This window comes from Tenrec ecaudatus, chromosome 2, assembly GCF_050624435.1.
Source record: "Tenrec ecaudatus isolate mTenEca1 chromosome 2, mTenEca1.hap1, whole genome shotgun sequence".
Taxonomy (NCBI): domain Eukaryota; kingdom Metazoa; phylum Chordata; class Mammalia; order Afrosoricida; family Tenrecidae; genus Tenrec; species Tenrec ecaudatus.
This window is the reverse complement of record NC_134531.1, coordinates 294,928,006-294,944,427: the sequence shown is the minus strand read 5'-3', so window position 1 is coordinate 294,944,427 and position 16,422 is coordinate 294,928,006.

The following is a 16,422-nucleotide window of genomic DNA, read 5'->3' as shown; positions in this document are numbered from 1 at the left end:
TTTCTCCATAGCTCGTTCCCTTCTTCTATGTTTGAGCTAATAATACAGGAATTCAGCACTAAATCATGCAGCTTACATGTTCCGGGAGCGCATGCATCTGGGAAAAGTCAGAGCATTCGTGAATAGAAATAACGATTGGAGGGTTTAAAGCAGAGCAACATCTTGATCTTCTGAGATAATATTTGATTTTTCAAAATTATTAAAAATCGTTCTCTCACAAACTCTTCTCCTGCATCCATTGCCCATTTTTAACCTGTTCTTTCCCTCTTGACAGCCTGGTTGGTGGGTTTTTTAACCCTTTCCTCCTGGGACAGTATCCCCCTCCTGGGACAGTATCCCCCCACCGAAAGTGAAAATTAGTTATGACCAGATCCAGCCTGCTGGAAATCTGCAACGAAGGCAGTCATCACCGATAGGGGACCCCACCTTGAAAGAGCTTGGGTCAAGGGACAAAACATCACCAGAAAGACATGATGGAACCAGCAGAGACAGCACTGAGAAAGAGACAGCTCCACCCAACCATTTCCTGGCCAAGAATCATAAGCCGAATTCCATGTATATTCATGACTATTCCTTAGAAATCTGCTACATATTCATAATCCCCACCATTGACTCCCCGGTGTACATAGAAAATGGCACCTCCCCCCTTTTCAGGGACATGTCTCTGCCCAGCTTGATCCATCAAACGAAAGCTTTCCTCTTTCACTTGCATCCAATCGTTGTCAGTTTTCCTTCTTGAAAGCTGTGCCCGGTGAGACCTGGGTGGGGAACATGGCTGGCAAGTCAGTCAGGGGTTCGTCGCTCAGAACTGAGCGCTGGCTCTTCGATGCCTGAGAAACCAGCGGAGCTGGCAGCCGGGCCTCCCTGGCAGACACGTGGGGAAGCCTCGGAGCCCCCCAGCAACACAGAGGAGCCTGAGCACTACAAGCCAAAGAGGAACTCGGAATTTTCCAGGAAAGCCTATCCTGCTTGAACCTGGAAGGCCGTTACTAGAGAGCCAGTCTCCTGTGGCTTGAGGATCTATTTACGCTGGTGCGGGCCAACAGGGCAGCCTTGGAGAACCCAGGGTCTGGGTTCAAAGAACCCAGGGTCTGAGCACAAAGAAACCTAAGCTCTTAGACGGTTAGCCTCTGGACTGCACCTGCTCTCAGCCTCTGATGGGGAGTGTGTATCTTTGTGCATTTCTGTTTGAAACGAGGTGTAAGAAATCAGCAGGGATCTCCCCTTTAGGCTACATTCTGAAAATTTGGTAATACATTGGTTAAGACTCTCTAGAAAATGACACTTGTAAGTAATGTTTTGTGGCCACAATATATAAATTGCAGGGGCCCAGTGAGCCCCCAGATGAAACCTTCGATTACAGCATTTGAAAATTAGACTCCTCTGTTCCTGAGCTGACAAGTCGATGGAAAAACATTATGTCGAAGCCTGTGTTTTCTTCACAGGAACAACAAAAGCCGAGAGCATCCTAAAATATGATGGACTTAGAGGATCCTTTGGGTCTGTCCCAACTGCTACTTTTAAAGCCACCAAAGGCAGCCCAGGCCCCAGGGGGTGGGGCACAGGTGGCAGACAAGGCAGGAGTTTTGGTCCCCGCTTGCAGGCTTTTCAGGTCCTTGTACATGAGGAGATGCCCTATCCTGGTCCCGTTTGACCAGTTCTGAGCTGGGGTCTGAGCAGGGGCAAGTGGGGCCAGCGTTAGGCCATTTCCCCCTCTGGCAGGCCACTGCCTCGCCACTAGGTCACCCTGGGCTGCCATTAAGTAGGTGAGCCCTTGAACACTCCTGACTTCTGCAACTAGAGGACCTACACTCTAGGGCAGGGGGCTTCAAACTTTTTAAACAGGAGGATCCGTTGGAGGGCCGGACCATAGTTAAAAAGAAACAAAGCAAACTATGAACAAATTCCTATGCACACGGCACATACTGGTGTCTAGTGTGCATGCTCAGGTTGGCCTTCACCAAGGCCTCAGAGACCTTGGGCTGAGCATGCCCAGCATTGGATTGTCTCCATAGGTGTCTAGTGTGTGCCTGATTTCTTTCAAGCCCCTTTATTGTTGTCAGCTAATTTTTGTTTCGCGTAGGGATTTGGCGAAGACACCCCCTTTATCCCTAATCCTCCTATCTGTCACTACTGACTGACTTCTCTAGACTATGTACTGTGGTAGTTACATAATATGTTGTCAATTTGAGGCTGAAGAGTGAAGGGGTGGAGTTTAGCCTGCCAATCAGATTGCAGCTTGATGACCTCATTTGGAGGCACCAAGGAGATAAATAGCTCATTGGAGGTGGGACACATGCTCAGATCCTGTGAGACATTCTTGTTGACAAGCCACATGGAGACAGGCTGATGGCACCCAGAGCCTTGGAGCTGAAGAAGCCACGTGGAGACCCCTTCTAGCACTGAGATGCTACACCGCCACTGGATCCACAAAACTTTCTACCCACTGGCCTGTCATCATCCTGCATTCAGCATCGTTGCACGTGTTTCATGAGTCTGAAGAGGAATTTATAGATTGGTTTCAGACCTATGGGCTCATACCAGACTTGATCTGGGCTGGGATGTTTTCTCAATATCCAATTGCTTTTGTAGATAAAGCTCATATACATGAGTGTCTCTGGATTTGTTTCTCTAGTCCACGTAGACTAACACATGTACCCTGTTTCCCAAAAGTAAGACATCCCCCCAAAATAAGATCTACTTAAAGTTTTGTCTCATGCTGAAATATAAGGAATCCCCCCGAAAATAAGACCTCCCCGAAAATAAGGCCCCCCGAAGCTACTGTAACTCTGGACCGTAGTGGCATGTGCCGCCTCATGCAGCTCACTGTTGGCTGCAGAGCAGCCGGACCAGACAGAAAGTGCAAGGTCTCTTTTAATAAAACGATAAGTAATAATAAATGTGTACCGTATTCTTCTTCATGGAAAAATAAGACATCCCCTGAAAATAAGACCTAGAGCATCTTTGGGAGCAAAAATTAATATAAGACACTGTCTTATTTTGGGAAAAACAGGGTACCCAGCAGAGGGACTACTGGATTGTATAGGATTTCTATTCCTAGTTGTTTGAAGTAGGGCCATATCGCTTTTCACAGTGTTTGTATATAATTACATTCCCACCAGCAGTGCATGAGGTTTCCAATATCTCGGCAGCTTCTCCAGCATTTGGTATTTCTGTTCTATTGAACTTGACTGTCATTCAGGCAACCCTTGCAGCATAATTATATGACTACAGACTTAGAAAAAAAAACACAACCTTATTGAAGATGTCACCGGAACCGGCTCCATTTGGGAACAAGGATTATTCTCTAAGCAACCTATTCACAGATGTACAGCATCTACTCATCCATCAAGTGACCTCATTGACAGAGCTTCCTCTACAAACCCGTAGACACATACCGTGGGTGGACATCAGAACGTGGAACACTGACCTTCCAGGAGAAATGGAAAACTCCCTTTAAAATGCTGATGTCAACGCCACAACAGACTAAGTCCGCCAATGAGAAGCTTGGATTCTTCAGACTCACATCGAGCCAGCACTTCCCAGTCGACCACACTCAACTCTGCCCACCGAGAGGCTGCACAGCTCAGAGACCACAGCAGCCGTGTGAGAGACGGCACTCAGACGAGAGATGGAGTCGTGGGTATTTGCTGATGTCTTTGCTCTTGCCTTTCTTACTGGACACTGGCTTAAAATCCCATCTCGCCTCCATGTTACTTGTCAGCAGGGCCTGCCTTTACTTGGTCTTAGGATCAAAATGAAGCTTTAACAGCTTATTTTGTGGCAATCTTTTACTAGGACCCTACAACTGTCCAGTGAACCAGTAACTGTATTTACATTTTTTTCTGCTGCTATTGCCTCAGGGAGGGGAAAATAATTCTAAGAGTTGTTGGATTTGTCACACTCCCCCAGGGGCCCAGAAAGAGGGGCAGTAACCCTCAAGTTGCAGTCCGTATCTGATTATACAGGCTTCCCTAAAGTAATAGACAAGGGGCTGAAATCCCACTTACTGTCTCTCTGCTTCTCAGGCCAACATCCCCTAGAGCTTTAATACGACTGATCATAGTGGAGTTTGCGTATCGATCAATACTTTCTGGGGCGCTTGTATCAACTCCCCTGAGAAAAACAAATGTAAAAAAAAAATGAGGCTGCTGGTTGGTTACACGCATTCAACCAAGTAAAAATCAAGACATTTGGAGTGGCCTAGAATCAGTTACACCTATGTTTGCCTGGTTGTTCCTTCTCATAGGACCAGCCATAGTTGCGACACTATTTTTAATTTTTGGACCTCGTCGCTACTTGTTCAATGTGTATCTCCCAGACTGCAGGCATTTAAATTACAGATGATGCACCCATGGGGCTATCTGGCCATTCCTCCTCCCTCCTGTGAAATCAGGGCCATGTCACTTGTCCTTGAGGTTCAGTTTGACCTGAGCCCCATGAATAGAGGTGGGAATGATCATGAAGCACAATAGGAGTGGGTCCATAGAGACACTAACCCATGCAATGGTTGATCCGGGAGGAGGGTGGTGGGTGGGGAGGAAGGAGAGGGGAATAGGGGAGCAAACAATGAGTGCAGGAGTGGGAGGGAGCACTAGATCTGTTTGTGGTGATGTATATACCACTCTTTTGAAGTGGGGCATAAGTATGGAAGTGTATGACACATGAATTTCATATCAAGAAAATGACTAAAAAAGAAATCTAACTTGACCTCCTTGACCCCGGGTAAAGGTGAAAGAATTATTGCTTGGGGCAGCGAGTTTCTGTGAATGGTGGATTCCTTTGGAAAAGAATGTCAATCACGGTGGCACAACATGAGGAGTCTAATCAGTGGCACTGAATTATACATGTAGAGGTTGTTGAATTGGAGAATGTTTTGTTGGGTATATTTTTTTGCCACAATTTAGAGAAATAATTACACCAATAACAGTACAAGGGAGACGAAAGTATCCTAAAATAGGTTGTGGTCATGATTGTCTACCTCTTCTTGATGTGATTTGAACTATTGAATTGTATGACAGGTGGGTAAAGTGCCAATAAAACATTTTCTTTTTAAAGAGGTAGGAATGAGATCACTCCAAATATGCTGAACTTTGTGTAATGCTCTCATATCTGCAGCCTTCCCAATGAGCTATCCTTAGGATTTAATTTGGGATCTTGTCATTCATAGGGGATTGAAATATGCACCTCATGTGTGACCTGTAGCGAAGCTGTTCTTTCCTTCCTGATAACGGTTTCTTTTGAGTCCTCTTCAATTACAGAAACCCGACGTGGCTCACCAAACATGTGCCAGAAGGAGAGTCACAGCCTACAGTTAACCCTAAAACATGAGAGCTTAGGCCAAGAACCCCCAAACAAACAAACAACAACACAAACCAAACTCACTGCCACTGAGTCCCTTCTGACTCACGGAGACCTGAGAAGGCAGGAGAGAAATGCTCCTGTGGGTTTCCCAGACTGGAACTCTCTCTTTAAAAAAAAAAAAAAAGATTATTTTATTGAGGGCTCTTACAGCTCTTCGAACAACCCATACATCAATGGTATCAAGCATATTTGTTCATAGGTTGTCATCATTTTCTAAACATTTACTTTATATTTGAGCCCTTGGTATCAACTCCTTTTTACCTCATCCCCACCCTTGTGACCCCTCAATACATTATAAATTATTATTTTCATATCTTACACCGACCGCTGTCTCCCTTCACCCAGGTGTGTGTCAATCATTGCAATTGGTTCCCTCTTCCTCCCCTCCTCTCTCCACCTTCCCCCTACCCTCCTGGTATCGCTACTCCCATTTCTGTTCCTGAGGGGCTTATCTGACCTGGATTCTGTGTGTCGAGAGCTCTTTTCTGTACCAGTGTACAGGCTCCGGTCTGGCCAGAACTCAAAGGCATGACTTGGGTCAAGATAGTGGGGGCTGAGGAAGCCTCAAAGAATCAGGGGAACATTGTGTGTTTCATCAGTGCTATACTGCGCCCTGGTTGACTCATCCCTTCCTTGTGACCCTTTTGTGAGGGGATGTCCCATTGTCTACAGATGGGTTTGGGGATCTCTGCTCTGACTCTCCTCGTTCTCAACATGTTTTTTGGTTTGGGGTCTTCTGATGCCTTTTACCTGATTCCGTTAACATCTTGTTAGGTTTCTTGGGTGGGAAATACCTTAGGTCTTGGCTTCACATGAGAAAGAATTCATGCCAAAGCCTACTTGGTGATCCAAGTGGGCTTTTATAAAGGACAGAGGAAGTTTTAGGCTTTACCGTCACTGAACACAGGCAATCTCACGGACAGCACACCCACACGTGATGGCCTGAGGCCTCAGCGATCACAGCATGGCCGAGCGGAGGGCCAAGGAGCAGCTGGAAAGAGCTAGGTGGTCTCCTGGGGGGCGTGGTCAACGGTACTGATTGACCCCATTGGCCGAATTAAACCCACCTGGCCTAGTTTGGTCCCAACCAGGTGTACCGCTTCCCTGGCTTGGGGCCTGAATTGGCACATGGCCCCTTCGCCCATTGGCTCATAACTTCCTGTGGGGGTGGGGGGCCTTGGTATGTAGAAGAACAACCATGGTTCCTGCCTCTAGCTACCTAACAATCTCATGATCACACAGGCTGGTGTGCTTCTTTCACGTGGGCTTGCTGCTTCTCTGCTAGATGGCTGCTTGTTTACCTTCAAGCCTTAAGACACTGTTTCTTTTGATAACTGGACATCATCAGCTGGTGAGACTGTAACGCCTTACAGCAGCGGTTCTCAACCTGTGGGTCACGACCCCTTGGGGGGGAGGGGGTTGAACGACCCTTTCACAGGGGTCGCCCGGTTCATCACAGAAGGAAAATTACAGTGATGAAGTAGCAATGAAAATAATTTTATGGTTGGGGGTCACCACCACATGAGGAACTGTATGAAAGGGTCGCGGCATGAGGAAGGCTGAGAACAGCTGCCTTAGAGAAAGCCTCATCTTTCTCCTGAGGAGTGGCTAGTGGTTTCTGGGCAGTGCCACTGAAGTTAGCGGCAGCCCCAAGTGTAACCACTGCACCCCCAGGCTCCTTAAGAAGCAAAAAGTCCGGAGACCAACTGGGATAACATTTGGAAGAAGTCCCAGAAGCCAATTCCTATCCAGGAATCATAACTCTGCCCAAATTCATATTCTGACCATTCTTCCAAAATCTCCCTCAGTTTACTTTTGGGAGTAAAGATATCAAAGGGCAGGTATCCCCTTTACTCAGGCGTCTGCCTCGGTCACTCTCTAGTCCTGGCTTGCTCCTTGCTTCATCAACCCAAGCAAAGCTGTCCCGTTTCACTTTCATTCACTATTCATGTTTGCATTTTAAGCTGTGGTGACTGAAACTTGGGAAGGCCACAAGCATCAGTATGGAATGCCCTTACTGTTCTCCTGTGAACACATGCCATGGAAGCAGGACACAGAGCAACGAATGGACCATGACGTCATCTGATAATGTCTCTCCTTCTTTCCCCATAGCTGCCACCGATCTGGCTTAACCCCTCGCTGATCTCTAACACCACAGGTTAGTTGAACCTACGTTAAAGATGTATATAGATGGCATAATGTCAGATGCGTTCTTTCAGGTTAAACACTGTGTTGTCAGATTCATCCAAGTATTTCTTGGTGTGTGTCTTTAGGTGGTTTTTCTAAGTTGGTAGTTGTGTTAGGCTGAGTGGGCTGGAGAAATAAAATTAGTGACATATATGTATAAGAAAGAACTTTGTATCCAGAAGATAGCTCAGCCCAGTACAACTCAAACCCGTGAGCTGAGGCTAGGTGAAGGCCACCTTCAGACTCACTAGCTGCAGGCTACTGATGCAGGAAGGCGGATCGGGAAGCCTAGAAGTCATGGTCCCAAAGTCACGTGGAGCGGGGCATGGCTCTGACAGCTCCTAGGTTGAGGGCCTATAACGGACTGCCTGTCCCTGGAGGCAGAGAGCGGGACACAGAGACAGGGAGGGAGACTCTCAATGTCTTCCTTGTAAAATAGACCACCCCCTTCAAGGTGGAACCATCAGGCTGTGACTTGATTGATAGGTTGGACTCCACCCCTGCACTTGTATCCAGGTATACATTGACATAAAAGCTAACCACCACAGTAGTATTCTGTTGTATAAATAGATCAACATTTATTCATCTAGGCTCATGTTGCTGGGTTATTTTTAGTTCCTAATTGAGGTGAATATAAATGATTTCTACTGAGCACTCTGTCGTGAGGGAGCTTTAAAAAGTTCATGAGGAAACTTCCATTGTTAACTTCCGTTTTCCACAATGTTTTGGAGTCCCCCATACATGATTTGTGGCACATGTACTGCTGCATTCTAAAGAGAAAGGGATGGATCGCAGGTTTACATGTAGGATAACAATCCCCTCATAGGAACTGCCACACTGTGTTCCAAAGCAGTTGTAACCGTTTTTACGACCACCGACACTATTTGGGAGTTCAAAAACTCTATTTTTAATGTCTTAGTGCATTAGTAAAAGAATGAAGATTACTTTCTCTCTAAATACGTCTTGTCTCCTCATTGCCTTGATCTCTCTAGCTATTCGGAAGCAAAACCAAACCAAACCCAAAGTCTTTCCTTCCTTGATGCTTTTTAATTTTCCTCTTATCTCTGGTAACGGATGACTTTAACAGGGCTAAATGAGAATTCAAATAAACACTACCTGTGAGACCATTCCTAAAGCACTGAAATACCCTTTCCTTTGTAGTCTTTATATTGTAACTGCTGGTTACCTTTCTGAGAATAACCAGCTTGGGTGGAACATCAAGTTGTGAGTAATTCTAGACCATATTTAATTGTTCAAACATGCGTGAATGAGATATACTGTCCATGTGGGATTTTTTTTTTTAGGCTTTCATCCGTCTGTAAACATATCCCACTGAAAAAGGAGACCAATTAAAGGGCAGTTACCATTTGCTCCTTGAGTTCCTCAGAATGATCTGCCCCTAAGTGATGGGCCTTGTCTCCCAGGCAGCCTGATGATGACAGTGTCTGGTCTGAGCATCCTCAGATCTCAGCAGGTGAGAAAAATTGAGTCTGGGAAAGAAAAAGAAAAAAAAAGCCTGAAACACTAAATGCTGCTAAGAGGTGAATAATTTATTCAGGAATTAGCATTGTTTCCTGTGAATTGCTCCTTAACTGGTTTCCCCAACTTGCAGGTCTCTGCCAATGGCTGGAGGGCAGCTTACATTTCCACATGGCATCAGCACAGCCTGCTCTGACTGGGTAGCTCCCTAGCCTTTCTGCAGTCTCCCCTGTGATGTGTATGGGGGCGGGGGGATCCACAGAGCAGCCTCTGGTGAGGCCTTGTTTGGGGACTTATCAAACATTGCTGCTACTCCCTCTACTAATCGTTTTAAGTTGGATTTAATGAATAATTATCTCAGAAACAGTTGGCCGGTTTATTCCAATTTACGGGGACTGACCCCTGGGGGTCGGAGTAGAGCTGTGCTCTGTAGGGATTCTGTGGCTGACTTCCTCTGAATAGCTCATCAAGACTTTCCTCCCAGATGCCTCTGGCCGGACCCAGACCCCCAATCAAGCAGTGAACAGGCAAACTCCCAGGGACCCCAATAATTATCTTAGACTGGGCAGAAAACCTCCAGGAGTTTGGCCCCAAGTCACTATGTCTCTGCAGCTCAGAATCACAACCTGGTGTTAAAGCTCAGTAATGAAATTTCAAAGATTTGAAGAATTTCAGAGGCCATTTTCAATGTTTGCTTAATTCGGGTTTTCTGCCATGTCCCAAATCACGCTCCAGAATGAATGCCCAGGAAGAGGTCAAATGGTTTATTTTTCCTATTGACACCAGTATGGGAAAGCACTGCATTCATGGCCTATGGTCCTTGATAACTAATAGTTCCGGTAAATTGTGAGATACAGACTGAATTAGGTAGTCCAGAGAGGTACACTGTCTTTAAATTGGATTGTGGTGAGTTAATGGAATTCAATTCAAATAGCCCTTATTAAAAAAGCACTGTGGAAAGGACAAATGCAAAATTTCTGCCTTCGTTAAACTTTTAATCTCATTCCACATTGACACAGATAGTTAGTTATCCACGGTCCCGCTTCTATCTGCACCTGTCTTCTTTGGTAATTAAGGCTTCTATCCTGCTATGGGTCAGAGTTGACTCAGTGGCACCTAGCAACCACAACCACACCCCCTATGGTCACCACCTATCAGTTTGTCATATTGTTGTCAAAGCTTACAGGTTGTTATGCTCCTGGATGGCATGCCATCGGTGTTCTCAAATTCCAGTAGTGTATCTCATGGTGGATAGATTTCAGTGGAATGTCCAGACCAAGACAGACTAGGAAGGGAGGCCTAGAGATCCACTTCCAGAAATCAGCCAGTGAAATCACGATGGATCTCAACAGGACCTTTTCCGACACACTTCCTGTGGACACGTCCGCAAGGGGGAACATGGCGAACACGTCTTGCGATGTGTTAAAACACAGCTGTGATGTGTGGATCATAGAGCCAGCAAAAGGGAGGGGACCCTTTGAGGAGGTGATATGGCACAAAAGCTTCAGAATGCACTCAAAGAGGCTGGCTCTTGTGAGAATCACACGGGAGCAGACAGCATTTCGTTCTGCTGTACAAAGAAGCCCCATGACCTACACTCAGAATCACGGATGCCGGAGTGAAAATGTCTTACTAAAAATGAGATGTGCCAAACTTTCTTCAGCCCCGAGGGAAAATGTCCCCCAAACTCGGACCTGACACGGAACAATGAAAAAGCTATTTTTCACTTTCAGGATACAGGGTGAGCATCAGTGAAGGAAAATCATTGGTCCCATTTTTGACAGTTATATAATTATATCCTCATTCTTCATAATATAACATGAAGTTGACAGGCAGGAAGATTAGAGATTAAGGGGGTTGTCTTCACCAAATGTCTACACTAAATGGAAACTAGCTGGCCATAAAGGGGCTTGAAGGACATCAGACACACATTAGAAACCTATGGGTTAGATCCGAAGCGGGACATGTGCAGATTAAAGTCACCTGGGCCTGCCCACACTAAAGTCACCTGAGCATGTGCACTAGAAATTAGCAACTCAGTGCCACACATGCACCAGAGAGCAGCCACTAAGATGGGCCAATACCCTTAACCATGCCCCTTCCCCACCCCCACCCCAGACCAAGTAGGGGGACGAAGAGATAAAAAGCAGAAACTGAGGGTGGGTTCTCTCTCTCTTTCTCTCTCTCTCTCTTTCCCCCCCCCCACCCCCCCTTCTCTCTCTCTGTTCTGAGACTTCTCCTTCTGAGGCCTCCCCTTTCCGGCCATTTCCATGTGGCTCTTTGAGCTTCCTGGAAGCAGTCATTTGCAGCTGGGCACTCTTGCAGGCCGCAGGGATCATGTGTGCTATCTGAGACTGTATTACCCATAACTTCCGGTCCCCTCGTAAAAGTTACTTGGACTTGAAAAAGTACTGCTTCGTGAATTCTTTTCACCAAAACCTGGGGGAGACCATCCAGAAACATAACCATGCGATCAGCCAACCAGTTGTAAAAGGATTAGGTGAGATACAAGTCTCAGTTAGGTCCCAGCCCTGATCAGATGTAGGGAGAATTCCCTTGGGATAGGTTTCATATCATTTTTTATTTTATAAGAAATCAAAGGAGGGGGAATCCAGAGGAGAAAAAGAGCCCCAGAGCCATCACGAAAGAAGACCTGGGAATGGAGTGGTCCTTTGGATCAAGACTCGCCTGGCTGTGAACCTGGTAGAGCAAGGGGGAGATGGCTGGGCTCACAGATGGGAAGAAGAATGGAGAACCACCCCGACCCGGCTCCCCAGAGCTGACACCCAGAGAGAAGCCTTCCAGGAGCTCACCCTCTAGGACTTGGAGCCCATTCAATTGATGAGGGTGCATTTCCGCTTGTTAGACCCACCGCTGGTGGTATTTGGGCAATGGTAGTACTAGATAGCTGTGACGGTCTAGAATAGGCAAATAAACTTAGAGACAGAAAGCTCAGTGGCTGTTTAGAGTGGGGCCAGCGATGGAGGAGATGGGTACTGGGTTTCATTTTGGGTAATGAAAATGTTCTAAAACTGATTGTCATGATGGCTGCATAATTGTGAGTACGCGTATTAAAAACCATGGGGTTGTACAATTAAAAAATGAACTCTAGTTGTGACCAAAGCCAATGCAATACTAAATTTTGTAGTAAGAAAAACGTAACTAAGAAGTTATGAATTTACATAGGCCCCAGTACATCATATTTTATACAATTTTGACGTGGATAATTTTAGATTTCTTAAAAGAGCCCTGATGGGATAGTGGTTACACATTGGGCTGAGAACCCGAAGGTCATCAGTTGAAAACCAGCAGCAGCTCTGAGGGAGAAGATGAAGCTGTCTACTCCCTTTAAGAGTTATAGTCTTAGAAACCACTGGGGCAGTTCTACCCTGACCTGTAGGGTCACTGTGAGCCAGAATTGACTCGATGGCAGTGAGTTTTAAAAAAAAATTCATGTTACCTTGAAAGTACACACGGGTTTGGGGACTAGGACTGATTATTACAACTTCCACCATTCACCACATCGGTTACCCTTTGCTCTGATTCTTCTCAGGGTTTTTGGATAACAGGAAGACGATGGTTCTATGCCATCTTACACATACTGACGTATGTCCTGTAGGCAAGGGACGTCCAACTATGAATGTGGGCACTCGAATATTATACCTTATGCATCACCCCTCCTCAAATGTTAATTTACTTAATCTACCTCTAGCAAATCCTCTTTGGGAAGAGAAAGACAAAAATCCTAACCCTTGGAATGTAAATAGCGTATCCAGGGCACTATTGAATAAATCCTGGCTCTGGGTCTCAAACACCCTTGAAGTGCAAACACATAACCCTGGGAGGTGACTTTCTACTCTCTTTTCTGACATCATTTGACTTCATTTGCTTTCTAACCTAGCCAAAATTTCCCCAGAAAACTCTACCCAGTCAGAAACACTGAAAATCCACTTCCTGACACACATTTGAAACACAGCTTTGGACTCAAGTAGTTGTTTAGAATAAATGTATCATGCATTCCTTTATTTATGTTTGGTTCTGAGGAAGGATATTTAGTTGCTTTCAGGTAGACATCATATATTTTTCCACTTTCATTTTTAAAAAAATAGGAATTTACTGCCCACAGTGTGATTTAGATACAATTCAAGTACTCAATCCAAACCAAATTAAACTCAAGCATACTCTGACAAGTCTCCTAAGACAAGGTACCTTCTTGAAAGGGTGTCAGCTATCAGCAGAGTAAAGGTCTATAAATATTTTGGTACTTTGTAACTTTTCCTAGTGTGGATTTTGGCCTGAAAAGGACTCAGCAGATGTGAAAATTCAGTGATCATGATACTCTCTCTTCCCCTGCTCTAAAAACATAGCGTCTTTTCACTGATCAAAGAACCATGACATTGATGGCAGTGAGTTTGGTTTGGGGAATGTCATTTTGAAAGGCTTTGACAATTTAGGTTGGAGTCAGAGATTCCCAAATATATGCATATTATACTTTTCTCGGGGAAATTATAAAATTTAAATTGTCTTAGTGTTGTCTAATTCAATTGTAATCCCGTTTCACAAAATTATGGAAAGAAACCAAAATATAGGGGCTACATATTTAGTATGTATTCCTGAAAATAGGCATTTGGCTGGTATGGAAATATCCCCAGTCCCTAAAATTTTTAAATATGATTTTTTTTGTGGCGGTCTGTATTTTCTAAAATTGGCTGCTATAATATATTTAGTCCTCCATGTTCTCCCAAGGGAGAGAGTCTATGTCCCTGCCTTGCCCCTTATCAGGACTTTGTGTGTGTTTCCATTGTCACAGTGTGGGGAAAGTGACGCTGCCTAACCTCTAAGGCTAGGTCAGAAATGCTGTTACTTTTTTTTTTTAATTGAAGATCAAGTTAAAAGGATTTCCCTGTGCCAAGAGCCAAATAAAAATCAGTTGTAAACTTTATGTAGAATTATAACTTGGGCAAAATTTCCTAATCAGCATTAATTAGCCTGCGTTAGCAAGCTTATCAACATGAGTGGGTGACACTCATCCAATATGCAAACCAGCTTAGCGGTCAATGACCAACTTTCCTAAAACAACAGGAAAAGCAAGGATGATGAATTGATCAAGGCACACAGTAAGATCCTTAATCATTTAAGCTTATAAGGGATGTCATAACCGTGTAAACCCAAACGTCGTGTCGTTTTCAGTTTGGGGTGCTCGCTGTTAAAGGAACGTTTCTCATTCGACATTCTTGTTGATGCTGCTAATGTTGGTCCCAGTCACAGTGATCCAAAGAAATGACAACATAAAGTGGCTGGTCTAGTACCATCCTCGCACTCATGTCAATGTTTTAGCTCGAAGTTGCAGACCACTTGTCAATCCATCATATGGAGAGACTTCCTTTCTTTGACAGACCATCTGCTTTATCAAGCAGGATGTCCTTCTCCAAGGATTGGTCCATCCTAGTAACATGTCTAACGTAAAGGAGATGAAGGCTTCCTCCCTTCCTTGCTTGTAATGAGCATGCTAGTTATACTTCTGTAAGGACAAATGATAATTATTTTTGGCAGTCCACTGACATCATCATGGAAATGTATCAATTCTTCTAGAATCTTCTCTGTCTATTGCCCAGCTTTGACATGCACATAAGGTTGTAGAAAATGCCATGGCTTGGGCCAGTCACATCTTAAATTCTCAAAGAGGGATCTTTGCTCGTTAACACATTAAAGAGGTCTTGTGCAACAGATTTACCCAGTGCAACACATCCTTTGGTTTCTTGACTGCAGCTGCTTCCATATGTGCTGGTTGTGAATCCAAGTAAAATGGAATCCTTCACGATTTTGATTTTCTAGACACTCTGTTGTCTCTCATTGACTTGTTCATTGTGATTGTTGTTGTCCTTGGGTGCTAACAAGTCAGTTCTGACTCATAGCAACCCTATGTTCAACAGAACCAAATCCTGCCCTGTCCTGAGGCCTGCTCACAATCATTCCTATGTGTGAGTCTATCAATGCAGCAGTTGTTGTTTCAATTCATCTTATCTAAAGCCTTCCTCTTTTTCCCTGCCAAGCTTCTCCAGGGACTGGTTACGCTTGATAACACATCCAAAGTATGTGAGACAAAGTGTCACTTTTCTCACCTCTCAGGAACATTGTGGCTGTAATTCTCCTAAGACAGATTTGTTTGTCTTCTTGGCAGTCCATAATAATTTCAATATTCCTCACCAGCACCATCATTCAAATGCATGGATTCTTCTTTGGTTTTCTTGACTCAAGGTTCAACTTTCCCATGCATATGAAGCCATTGAAGGCACCATGGCTTGGGTCAAGCACACCTCAGTCCTCCAAACAAAGGCCTTACTTGTCAATACTTTAAGGGGTCTTGTGCAGCAGATTTACCCAATGCAATGTTTAATTGTGATCATTAGGTTTTATGTCAACTTGGGTGGGATCATGTGTCCCGTGATATGATGCAACATAGTGTGGTTAGCTCCAGTGTGGGGTCTTCTGGATCCTGAATCTGCCATTTCATTGCATGAGCTAGCAGTTAATGCCCAATGTACCACCACTGACAGAGGAAGTGCTGGTGAGAATGAGGTTCTGGGTGATCCTGTGTTTGGTATCTTTCTACAGTTTTGTCAGGAGGAGAATTATAAGAAAGCTGATTGGTTGATTGGGCCTATTTACAATAGGCAAACTGGACAGGGAAGGAGATGAAGTCAGAATTTCCTACCCCAAACCAAACTCACTGCCATTAATTCTAGCTCATAAAGACACTATAGGACAGCATACAACTCTCACCATGAGTTTCCAAGGCTGTCAATCTTTATGGGAGAAGAAAGCCTCATGTTTCTCCTGCAGAGTGGCTGCTGGATTTGAACTGCTGACCTTGTGATTAGCAGCCTAACTCTATGATCCAGGGCTCCTCTAGAGTTTCCAAGATGAGTTCAAATTATGCATGAAAGACTTCAAAGTTTCTGCCTGTGCCATGTGAACAAGAGCCTTCTTCTAGTAACACTTAACTGACGGTGCTGAAAACTAAACTGCGAGTCTTATCACCCGAGTAGCTACATGACAATGCCAGCATAATTTTCCACCTAGGATGGCATCTGGTATTAAAGTGAAGAAATTGGACCCTGAAACTTGGGATGGGGACACAGGGGATGATAATCTAGAAGATGCAGACCCTGAGCCCCTACATTCCATTTAGCCACTCTGGCCACCAGACCAACCCTCCCATCTGAAGAGATTAATTCACACTCAGTAAGACCATTATCTCACCTACCCACACGAGAGGACATTAGCCCAAACGTGCATGGTAACATAGTATCTGGACTGTATTGACCTGGAGCACTGTCTGAGGTAGATGCCCTACAAGATACTGCTACAAATTCCCAGGAAACACCCTTA